The sequence below is a fragment of the Geotrypetes seraphini genome, chromosome 13 (genome assembly GCF_902459505.1).
Source record: "Geotrypetes seraphini chromosome 13, aGeoSer1.1, whole genome shotgun sequence".
Classification (NCBI taxonomy): Eukaryota; Metazoa; Chordata; class Amphibia; order Gymnophiona; family Dermophiidae; genus Geotrypetes; species Geotrypetes seraphini.
Window position 1 is genome coordinate 59,969,781 of NC_047096.1, and position 13,153 is coordinate 59,982,933.

Below are 13,153 nucleotides of genomic sequence, written 5' to 3' on the forward strand. Positions count from 1 at the left end.
CTGGTAATGAAAAGGACAAGAAAAATTGGAGACGTAACTTAAAAATCTATAAGAATCTTATTAAAGGTAAACGCTCCAACTATTATGCACAGACAGTAGGTACTAGTGAATTTGTATTAGAACAATTTAAAACTTGACTAGAAAGTTTCCTTTTCATTGATGCTTTCAGAAATTAGCTTAGTATAATAATAAAAAAAACCCCAACCTGATTCTTTTGCTCTGCCATAAATGCAGTGATCTTGAAGAATAAGCTTGCCTAGCTAACAGCGTCTCCCTTCCTTAATGTTTTTCATTTAATTGTTCTTTTCTTTTGAAATTGTAGTTCTACCCTTTCCCCCAACTCTTCAAGTATGATGTCCAAACGTTAGTCCATTGTGTACAATTCTGGAGGCCGCACCTTGAAAACGATATAAAAAGGATGGAGTCGGTCCAGAGGAAGGCTACTAAAATGGTGCGTGGTCTTTGTCATAAGGCGTATAGGAACAGACTTAAAGATCTCAATCTGTATACTTTGGAGGAAAGGCGGGAGAGGGGAGATATGATAGAGACGTTTAAATACCTACGTAATGTAAATGCGCATGAATCAAGTCTCTCAAAAGAGGTGATAGGCTCCAGAGTAATCTAAGCAAATACTTTTTTACAGAAAGGGTGGTAGATGCATGGAACAGTCTCCCAGTAGAAGTGGTGGAGACAAAGACTATGTCTGAATTCAAAAAAGCGTTGGATAGGCACATGGGATCTCTTAGAGGAAGAGACAATGATTACTGTGGATGGGCAGACTGGATGGGCTATTTGGCCTCTATCTGCCATCATGTTTCTATGCTATGAATTTATTACAAAAGCGTTTTTATCAAATTTTAATAAAACTTGTAAACTTGTTTTCTTCTTGGCATTATCCCCATAAACTTGGACTAACATGTCCCTGATTTCATTTCCACTCTTGCCAAGTTTAACAAGAAATTTAATGATTGTTTGTTGCTCTAATTCGAGCTCCGACATTCTTGCAACAGCACACATAAACATGCAACAACAATAATGAAAGCCACTCAGCAAGACACCGCCACACGTTGACACAAACACAGCTGTGAAACCTTACCGAGCTGTTTGTACAGTGCTGCCAAGGTAAGCGTACGATGGCAAGTTCAAGAACTTAATTGTCTGACGTAGTAAGGCATATTAGATTCCTAAGGTAACTTATTCCAAAACCATAAAACAGTCCCAGAGATCTTGAAACAGTAAACACAGTAGGCTGATGAGATACCTCAGTTCCTTTCCAGACTAGAGTACAAAGATCAGAGGAGCAGAGAATGGCACAGAGGCACAGTTTGTCTCTGTCCCCATCCCGTCTCCGCAGGCTCCGTCTCCATTCCCTACAGGCTCCATCTCCATTCCTGACCCGTCCCAATGAGCTTTGCCCCGTCCCCACAGATTCTGTCCTCATTTGCACAAGCCTTGAACACATGATCTTATATACATAGTAACATAGTAGATGACAGCAGATAAAGACCCAAATGGTCCATCCAGTCTGTCCAACCTGATTCAATTTAAATTTTTTCTTCTTAGCTATTTCTGGGCAAAAATCCAAAGCTCTACCCAGTACTGTGCTTGGGTTCCAACTACTGAAGTCTCCGTCAAAGTTCACTTCAGCCTATCTACACCCTCCCATCCATTGAAGCCCTCCCCAGCCCATCCTCGGCCAAAAGGCCATATACAAACACAGACCGTGCAAGTATAATTAAAGTATAGAAATATAGAATATTCTGTACAACAAGAGGTTTCTATTTCTATTTGGTTTTGGTATAACCTTCCCAAAGATTCAGTTGCCTATGTTTTTAGATCATCTGGGAAGGTAATTGGATTGTCTTTCAGACATGGGTGTAGAAGAGAACCAACACTATGTAATGGATGAGCAGGAAAATCACGTGTCTATTAAATTTGAGAAATGCAACGATGGACGAATCTGTTGCAGTAACAGTAAGATGCTTGATCAGGTGCGCACATGATGGAAGGATGTCGAGGCACAAATGATGTCATTCAATAGTAACTTTTCATTTAAATCCAAAAGCAGCTTCTGCAGTTTTTTAATCATTGAATTAAGTTGCCAATTGTCTCAGATTTGTTAAGATTTTATATATCGATACTAGTCTGAAGTTTAATTAGAGAATTTATTTCTTTATTTAAGTATTTATATACCACTTATAGCCACGTGGTTTACATTCAGGTACTCAAGCATTTTTCTCACCAAACCTGGATATGACACGGGGACAAATATGTCCCCGTCTCCACAAGAACTCAATTTCTCTGTCCCCGTGAGTTGGGGAGAAAGTTTGTCCCTCTCCTCACAGGCAGGGCAGGATTAATTCGTCAAGGGCCCCTAGGCACACAAATATACTGGGCCCCCTGCCCCATCCCATCCCACCCCGTGCCCAGGCGGAAACAGGAAGCTGCGTCAGAGGGAAGCTTTGGGCAAGCAGCACCGCTTGCACAATTACAGTTCCTGTTGCCTTTCTTACCCATGTTGCTTGCTTGTCTTATTTTCCGTCGATGGGGGGGGGGGGTGGCGTGTTGCCAATTGATGCTGGAGGGGCCCATCGCCGTTTGGAAAAAACAATTTTGATGCCCTCCTTCATCAGGCCCCCACTGACCATTTTGGGCCCTAGGCACGTGCCTACTTGGCCTATTGTTTAATCCTGCGCTGCCCACAGGCTCTGTCCCCATCCCCACCGCATGACCTCTGTCCCGCCCTACGGGTATCTGCAGGTACCTGTCCCTGTGTCTCTTAAGACACTTCTTTCCAAGGCCCCAGCATTCACTGACAGACTTCTTATTCCCTAAGCCCTCATTAGAACGCTCAGATCCAATGACCAACATTTACCGACTGTCCCCTCCGTTAAAATTATTAATACTCAACAGCAATGCATTTTTTCAGTTACGACACCGCAAACATGGAACTCCCTTCCTATTCATTTAAGAGAAGAACGTTTTCTAGCTAGATTTAAGAGTAAGTTAAAATGATTTCTTTTTAAAGATGCTTTTGACCTTTAGCTCTTCAAGGTAGGGTATTACCTTTACATTCGACCTTCGATTTCTTTTGCAGAATTAAACTTCCCAATTTCTTATTCTCTTTCTATTTACCCCTCCATTTACCTTATCTCCTTTCTACTCGTTATTCTTTCCTCTGCTTTTCCCATTTCTCCATACCCCTCCTTCTGTTCTCCCCCTATTTGTCTTCTTTCAGGTTTAGGTTTCAGATTTATTAAGAAAATTTGATATACCGCCTTATCAAAATTCAAAGCGGTTTAACATAAGATTTAAAAACAGAGAATAAAAAAGCATAGGTTAAAAACAAATTATAATTAATAAAACAAACAATCAGACACACAGATAAACGTTAACTTGCCGAAACAAAATGAAAAAGGGTGGAAATACATTTGTATAATGTAAAAGAGAGGGAGAAGGATCAAAACAAAAGGGAGGAGGGGAACACAAAAATAAATAATCTAGCACTTTGTGGGAAAGATTAAAAAGAATAAGCAAAAGCAAGGAACGAAATTCCATTACAGTCCTTAAAAGGACTATTATACTCCAAATGCGTCTTTAAAAAGAAAGGCCTTCAAGCTACTTTTAAATATATCAAGTGATGAAATTTGTCTTATGTAGTTTTGTGCTGAGTTCCAGATGGTAGGGGCCGTGAGAGAAAAAATATTGGTACGTATGGTGCTAATGTGTCTTAAAGAGGGAATAGATAACAGGTTTTGATTAGAGGAACGTAATGTGCGACGGGGGGTGTGGGGGATTAATAACCTATTGATGAAATCGGGTAGACTGGAAGCTAGGGTCCTTAGTACGCCACTGGCAGGATGTATTGATTCAGGCAGCCTGTTCCAGGCATATGGCACCGCAAGAAGAAGGGACGGAGTCTGGAGTTGACAGTGGAAGAGAAGTGTACAGATAAGAGGGGCTTGCCCGACGAATGGAGATCACAGGGAGGAGCATAGGGGGTTACTAAAAAATCATGTTTTTCGTACAGATGGGAGGGGGGGGATGTCAAAAAATGATGGGCCCCGGGTGTCACATATGCTAGGTATGCCACTGCATCATGCTCCCTCCCTAGCAGCGTTCAAATCCAATCCCACTTTTTTGAATGTTTTCAACTCCTAACTCCCACTCACTGCTGTCAGATATCTATACCCACTGTATCATTTCCTCTACCATAATCTCCCCAACCCCGAAATGTCCTGTCTAAATTAGATTGTAAGCTCTTCTGAGCAGGGACCGTCTATTGTATGTTAAAATGTACAGCACTGTGTATGCCTTTCAGCACTTTAGAAATTATAAGTAGTAGTAGTAGTAGTAGATTCTGATTGTGCTGGAGGCAGAGTAAGAAATTGCAGAATCAAGAAGAAAAAAAAAAGTAATTAAGCATACATGGGCAGGCTGGATAGGCCTATGGTCCTTAAGTGCTGTCATTTTCTCTGCTTCTATGTTACATGCCAGGCATTTGCAGGACTTGAAGCTCTGTATTCCAGCATTCTGGCCAAGGGTGCCGTTTTATTTCCTTTCACTCATCATAGTGCATGTGTTTATTATATTATAAAAGCGCGAAAGCATTCATTTCAGGTAGTTGATATCTATAAATAAAGGTCAGTAAACATGTTGGAAGTGCGACCTTTTATATTGGACTAATTTAGTACCTTTTGTGACGAGGTTTGGAGAGCAACCCGTCGAAACAGAATGACGCTGGAGCGCAATGAAACAGCTCTCAATAAAACCTCTGAAAGAGGGAACATCTTAATTTGATTGCAGCTATATTGCCATATCACACGATTACAGTCTGTAATTTTCCTTTGTGCTCACCACGATTATATTTGCCACCTATAACAAGGAAATTTAGATCTGAGGTTGCTGAGCCTTCCGACTACCTAGAGTTAAGCATGCATTTGTTATTAGACCAGTGCATTTCAAGCGAATAAAGAGCCTTCATAAACGTGAAGGGTTTGGTGCATTTTCTGTTTAATCCCTCACGTTTGCATCAGGGTGTGACACTGGGGACAAAGAAGAGAATCGTTCCAAAGAGCTATGATTAAAGAAGAGCCAACACTAGCTTTCATTTTTTTTATCTTCAGAGCTAAATTGTTAAAATTCTGATGCCACATAACGGCTGAACGAACAGAAAATATCTCAGAAATGTTCTTTTGGAACAGTAGGTGCACTTAAGATAGAACGACCTGTTTCTCAGACAGCAGCAGGGCATGGAGACTTACTGCTACTAAGAACCTGTCAGAATTAAAGAGGGGATTTCCAATGGCAAGACAGCCTGTCCTGGACTTCAGCTGTTAATGACTCCAACCACAAAATATATCCACATTTAGATAGATGCATATATTATTTTGGTCTGGCAGATTCCTTTGGCTCTGTTGGACTTTTGGCTTAATTGAAACAATCTTTCATTACACTAAGGCCCGGATTCTGAAAGCGGCACTGTAATCAAGAAGCGCCTGAAAACTTGGCGCCATAGGAACACCACACACTATTTTAGTAGCCTTCCTCTGGACCAACTCCATCTTTTTTATATCTTTTTGAAGGTGCGGCCTTCAGATTACTGTGCTGTTTTCAGAATTGCGGCCTGTGTGGAAGGAAGGTGTCGGAAATGTAGGCCATGGTTTTACAGGCCTACATTTCCGGTGCCTACCTTCAACGTAGAATCACGCTTAGCGGCGCTGAACGTCCACCCTGCCCATAACCATGCCTTCAACTAACATAAACTACAGGTTTGATAGACCTTTTCGCTCTCTTTCTTGGGGAAGATTGCACTTTTTTAGCATGATGTTGATACCACATTTATTATAAAGGTTGCCCCTGACACTTTCAGTTCCTCATGACAAACTTCTTTCAAAGCTCCTGAATAAATACTTAAGGAATGGAAAGAGGGCTAGATTATCCTTGTCCTGGACTTATCTGCCTAGGGACAGGGGAGGCTGAGAGTTAGCTTGTTTTCACTGGTGTGCAGGATGAGGCACATCAATATCCACATGTATAATGAACCTCCAATCCTGGGCCCAATCTGTACAAATGAAACTGAATGAGTCCAAAACAAAATTACTCTGGCTTGGCCCAATATTAGATCATTTACCCACCTCCATTCCTTTATCCTCCGGTCCCACTCTTCAGCTCGAGTTTTCAAGCAAAGTCCTGGGCATCATCATAGACTCCTCTCTCTCCTTCAATGACCACCTCAACTCCTTGGTAAAAAAATGCTTCTTTAGCCTTTATATGCTGAGATCCTGCTTTCATCATTCTCACTTCGCCGTCCTTGTTCAATCCACCATCCTCTCTAGACTGGATTATTGCAACTCCATCTTTATAAGCCTAACTAAGAAAAACCTCCATAGACTTCAGCTAATTCAGAACACCGCGGCCAAGCTTATCTTCACAAAAGGCAAGTTCGACCACGTCTCTCCACTCCTGTCCAAGCTCCACTGGCTTCCAGTACACTCCAGAGTCCTCTTTAAATGTGCCTGCTTAGCCTTCAAGATTCTACACGGCATCCTTCCTCCCGTTATTCCACTCCTTTGGAACTCCTCTAACCCTAACTCCACCAGATCTTCCCAAAAACTGAAACTATCATTCCCTTCTACAAAAAGTATATTCCGCGCAGGAAAACTAGGAACATCCCTCCCCTTTAGAACCACAGAACTCTGGAACAACCTCACATCCCCGCTCAGAAATTCAAACTCCCTCCAATTCTTCCGCAAACACCTGAAAACTTGGCTCCTTTCAAAAATCTAACACCTCCTGCTCTCTGGGACCCTTGTCCCTCTCTTTCTTCTTGTTCCTTTCCTATAACCCTTCATTGGAGTTCCTTTCTTCCTAACTCTGTAAACCGTGCCGAGCTCTACGCTTGTGGAGATGGCGTGGTATACAAACCTAAGGTTTAATTTAGTTTATCAATGACTGGTTTCATGGTATACAGGCAAACAAAAGAGCTCCTTGCCTTGCGATACAACCAAAACAAAATATAGTAACATAGTAGATGATGGCAGAGAAAGACCCGAATGGTCAATCCAGTCTGCCCAACCTGATTCAATCTAAAAATTTGTTGGGGTGGGGTCTTGTTCTTAGCTATTTCTGGGCAAGGATCTAAAGCTCTGCCCGGTATTGTTCTTAGGTTCCAACTACTGAAGTCTCCGTCAAAGCTTGCTCCAGTCCATCTACACCAGGGGTCTTAAAGTCCCTCCTTGAGAGCCGCAATCCAATCGGGTTTTCAGGATTTCCCCAATGAATATGCATGAGATCTATGTGCATGTACTGCTTTCAATGCATATTCTTTGGGGCAATCCTTAAAACCCAACTGGATTGCAACCCTCAAGGAGGGACTTTGAGATCCCTGATCTACACCATCCCAGCCACCGAAGCCCTTCACAGCCCATACTCCCCCAAAAGGCCATATACAGACACAGACCGTGCAAGTCTGCCCAGTACTGGCCTTAGTTCTTCAATATTTACTATTATTTTCTGATTCTAGATCCTCTGTGTTCATCTCACGCTTTTTTGAACTCATTCTCACGATGGCCAATCCAGGTCACTAGTACTTGGCCAAAACCCAAAGAGTAGCAATATTCCATGCTACCGATCCAGGGCAAGCAGTGGCTTCCCCCGTGTCTTTCTCAATAACAGACTATGGACTTTTCCTCCAGGAATGTGTCCAAACCTTTCTTAAAACCAGCTACACAGTTTGAAGTGTTTTGAAATGTTATTCTACGTATAAGCCTCGGAACCTGTCATGGAGTTGGGTGTGTAGAACCTATTGCTTCTCCTTTCTAGTGGAATGAGAAATTTATGCCAGGTGCCAATGCTTCCATTTTTCAGAAACGCAGGAGACTTCATTTCCGGTTTCAGGTGATCTCCAAAAATGAAACTACGCCGTCCTTTGATTCTACCGGGCAGAATATAATTTGTGGCACGATGATGTCTTTTCCTAAATGCAACTGATACATTATGTCACATCTTTGCCATCGTCAGCTCTTCTTTCGAAGGCAGAAGAAACTTTCGCAGAATCATTTAGCCTGGAAGCGCAGCTACAGGGGACTCTCACATGTCACCGCAAATCCATGACTCTCTTTCTCGGAGGTGGACCCTTGAACTTTCACCAACAGTAACTGGAGAATCCCATAGTCTGGCTAGTGGCTATTTCTTGCATACTAATGAAAAATGTTTTGCTTTGAGAGTTACAATACAAATTCCTCTTGAGGTTATACATCTCACCCTACAAAGCTACACTTCAAGCTACAGACGGCTTGAAATGCCGCCAACCTGGAGACACATTGGGTCACATGTTTTGGGTGTGCCCATTAATGCTGAAATTCTGGGAGATAATTGGAGTTCATGCTTCACACCTTGATGGACTTCAAAGCCACTCTCACTGTTTTATACTCATACATTGGTCCACCCTGTGCAAAAAGGATTTACAGGATTTGTAAACGCTCTGTACTGATGGAGAAACAAAAAGTATCTAGCAATGTTGGCTTTTTACAAAACTACCTTTGTTATTTCAGTGGTGTGTCCTGATGATCACACAAGCAAGCATCCTCGGAGCGGCATGAAAGCCCAAACTTAGAGTTTGCCCATCTGGAAAAAGATTTTGTTTGGCATGGGGAAAAAAGGGGAACCACAAGAGAAAGGAGCAACTCTACGATGGGAGCCATTTTGGAATTCGCTCTCTCCAACTGGCCACAGCAGACTGCTTAATACTTAACACATATACCAGTCTCTCTTATTTCCTTAACGTCATGATACATGCACTTATACTGAGCACTTTAGAGGGGGGGAGTGGTTTGGGAGGGTGTTGGGGAGGGTATAAAATATCCTTATCAATGCAAATATGCCTTTTAAGGGTTATGTTTGTGAAATGTGGTATCTTGTGTTTTATATTAGAAAGGAGGTATTTTACGATGGTTCTGTTAACTTTGTATTTGTTTATATTTAATAACAATTTATTCAACTATGTATTTTTCTGTTCCTGAAAGGCAAATAATTACATAACAAAGAGTTAAAGTGGGATTTGAACCTGGGTCTTCAAGATGGCGTCTGATCAAGATATTATCTGCACTGCTTCCTTTCATTTTGTTTTGGTTTATTTTGTTCCATCTTGCTTTATTTAATTTTTGTTCTTTTTAATCCCTCTTTAATTCTTGATTGTATATAATTTGGCAGTTTTACTTGATTTGTATTTGATCTTTCTTTGCTTGTGCCCAGCTGTTACAGTCAGTTTAACGTCCTTTCCACCGCCTATCTCACCTTTCGATCCTTCTCTTCTTGTCGCTGCAGGGAGATCGCTGCTGGAGGATGCCGGAGGTTGGAGGCTCCCTTTTGGATGTTGGCGTTGTGGCTGTGTGTCAAGTGGTTGGTGTGTTTGGGCCCTGATTCTTCCCCGATTTGCTCCATCTCATGTGCTGCAGACTGGCGAGTTGGCCCTGTTGGGAGCAGCTGAGCGGCTATTAACATAAAAACATAAGAATTGCTGCTACTGGTCAGACCAGTGGTCCATCGTGCCCAGCAGTCTGCTCACGCGGTGGCCCTTAGATCAAAGACCAGTGCCCTAACTGAGACTAGCATTACCTGCATACGTTCTGGTTCATCAGGACCTTGTCTAACTTTGTCTTGAATCCCTGGAGGGTATTTTCCCCTATAACAGCCTCCGGAAGAGCGTTCCAGATTTCTACCACTATCTGGGTGAAGAAGAACTTCCTTACATTTAAACGGAATCTATCCCCTTTTAACTTTAGAGAGTGCCCTCTCGTTCTCTCTATTCCCTTCATTATCTTGAATGTTTTGATCATGTTCCCTCTCAGTCTCCTCTTTTCAAGGGAGAAGAGGCCTAGTTTCTCTAATTTCTCACTGTACAGCAACTCCTCCAGCCCCTTACCCATTTTAGTCGCTCTTCTCTGGATCCTTTCGAGTAGTACTGTGTTCTTCATCCTGTATTGCGACCAGTGCTGGACTCAGTATTCCAGGTGAGGGTGTACCAATGCCCGGGTACAGCAGCATGATAACCTTTTCCATCAGCGGCAGCGATTTCGGCATGACTCCCTCTCATGCCTCGGGAGTCTCGAGGCTTTTGTGCACCATTGCCCTGTCGTCAGGAACCAGAGACAATTTGTCGTTGACTGTGTGGCTTGACATCGGGAGACCTCCTGTGGCATCGATGCAGAAATCAGTCCCACCAACACCGCAGGATATCTGCCAGAGACTAACGCCGAAGATGGGAGGGCAGGCAGGCCACAGGTCTCCCACTGTCAAGCCATAATCCGTATTTCTAAAAGGGAATGTCCTGTCCAGAACCCCTTTACCACCTAGAACTAGAAAGTCTAGAAGATGGAACCACTTTAGTTAATAAGGGATCTCCCACAAGTGAGGTTACACTAGAATAAAAAAAACCATACTGGCTGTTGCAGATGTCATAGATTGAACTAATCAAAGGAGGTCATAGGTGGAAGGGGGTGGGGAGAGTTGAATGTTACCAATATCCTTAATCTGATCTCTAGTCACATGTTTGCCTATAGGGCCACCCATCCCCAAGGAGGAACTACCAGCAAACATATTCTTGTTCTTCCTATTTCTCATCCTACTCGTGGACCATCATCAAGAATTAAAATACCACAGGGATCCTCTGCTGTTCCTCTACTAGTGCCCCAAAGCTTTCAAAATCCTGGTGGACATTCATAGCTGATATGGTTGGTCTGCCCCTATTCCAGAGTTAACTGGAACGCTGAACATCAAGGCAAACTGTAAGATGCTTTTTCCTTCACTGCCGATGAAAAGATATAAATAGCCCACAAACTTCCTCTCCCTTTCCCCTATTAGTATATCCCCTTTTCAACTAGGTCCAGTCAACAGAGTGACAGAGCCAAAGAAAATGTCTATAGATGTAAAGTTCACCCCTAGCGATAATGCTGCATTATTACTACTAGAGGTATTAGCGGCCATTTTGAAGCACCAAAGGCATGAAGTGGGAGCAAGTGGGCATTGCTTCCACTCCACCAACTACTATGGACCCCCAGTAATTTTAAGATTAAATTAGAGGGTGTGGGAACCTGTTTGAAGGAAGGTTTTATGAGGGGCTTGGTCCAGGAAGGAATTAACCTTGGGAGAAGGCTTCCACGTCAGGCTGTTGTCCATACTCGGGTGCTCCCCACTGGGATCCTCCTGGGGGGGAGGGGGTTGGGTGCCATGAAAGGTTCTCCTTGGGAGAATCAACTGCTTTTGAGGAGGGGAGCTCCTACCTGTGGAGTGTATGACATTGGGGATGTGTGCCACAGAGGGTAGCCGGTTAGAGGGGGGTACTGTGTGTGTGTGTGAGGTTGGGGAGCCTGAGCTGGCATCAGTGTAGAGGCTTCATCCGGATATAGGATGACAGCTGGCATTTTGGGAGCCTTCAGACTTCAATATTAATAGCTGCCACTGCAGCAGGCAGATAGACATGCCTCAGGGCACATGTAAATATCAATTCTGTATTTCTCAGTACAGACGCGGAATATGAAATATAGAATCCACGTTTATATTATATTACGACTCCCTCTCCCTGTCCTATTCATGCCCCGTTGCCATCTAGACATACTCAGTTTTTCCATATGTGAAAGGCCCCTCTTCTGAAATGGAATTTAAATGTTTGGGCTTCTCCAGTCCTATGCTGCTAGTATAGGGACCTCGATCTACTACAACTTAATATTTGCACTGTTTCTTCAACCTCCCTCCACCCCTGGCCTTTCCGAACCCACTGTTATATTCAATTAACTCTCTAAACTGGGCACCAGTTGAGTAGGTCCTGATTTACTTCCATTGTCTCTTTGTAGGGTTACCATATGGCTCCAGAAAAAGGAGGATGGATTGAGACGTCCATTGCTTTCAGTGGAAGTAAAACCCGGATGTCTAAATCTGTCCTTTTTCTGGAGCCATATGGCAACCCTATCTCTATGGAGGGCCATAGTCCAGTCAAGTTTTCTGGATTTCCCCAATGAATTTGCCTGAGACCTATTTGCATACACTACTTCCATGCCTGTTTATTTGGGAAATTCTGAAAACCCGACCTTGGCGAGGGCCAAGGTTGAATACCCCTGCTCTATAGAGTTGTGGTTCTAAGGCAGGAGTGTCAAAGTCCCTCCTCAAGGGTCGCAATCCAGTCGGGTTTTCAGGATTTCCCCAATGAATATGCATGAGATCTATTTGCATGCACTGCTTTCATTCTATGCTAATAGATCTCATGCGTATTCATTGGGGAAATCCTGAAAGCCCAACTGGATTGCGACCCTCGAGGAGGGCCTTTAACACCCCTGTTCTAAGGTAAGACTGCCAACTGGATCCAGATTTGCAGGACAGGGCTGATCCAGGTTTGGGTTTACTCCACTACATGCTGAGACTTGTAGGCTTGCTTTTCATAGGGAATGCAATGAGGAAATCAGAACTACACATCCCTGCATCAATCCCGTCCTGCGGATCCAGTTAGCAGCATTATTCTAGGGAGATTTTATAATTAAACAAAATAAACTTTACAAAGTGATCATTTCATATCTGGTCCATATAATAAACGGTATCCATATTTCACTTATAATGCTGCATTTATATGTCGGGATACTTCTAAAATAAAGGCCTTTATCTGCTACAATTTAATATTCTGCTTTCTGCAATTAATCACAAAAGCAGTGACACTACAAAATAATGCACATGGTACATTTTGTTTGAAGTATAATGAGCATTTGAAATACATTGGATTAATAAGAAGGCAGATGTCACAAAAATATACAGTAGTTTTTGTTTCTAGTACTAACAGCAATTAAAATAACATTGAGAATAATTATAGATACATGATGGCAGATAAAGGCCAAGTGGCCCATCCAGTCTGCCCATCCAAAGCATCCACTAATTCCTCCTCTCTCTAAGAGATCCCACATGCCTGTCCCACGTTTTCTTGAATTCAAACACAGTCTTTGTCTTCACCAACTCTACCAGGAGACTGTTCCATGCATCTACCACCCTTCCTGTAAAAAAATACAGTAAAACCAGAAGCATGCTTGTAATCCAAAGCACCCGTATATCAAAGCGAATTTCCCCATAGGAAATAATGGAAACTCAAACGATTCGTTCCACAACCCAAAAA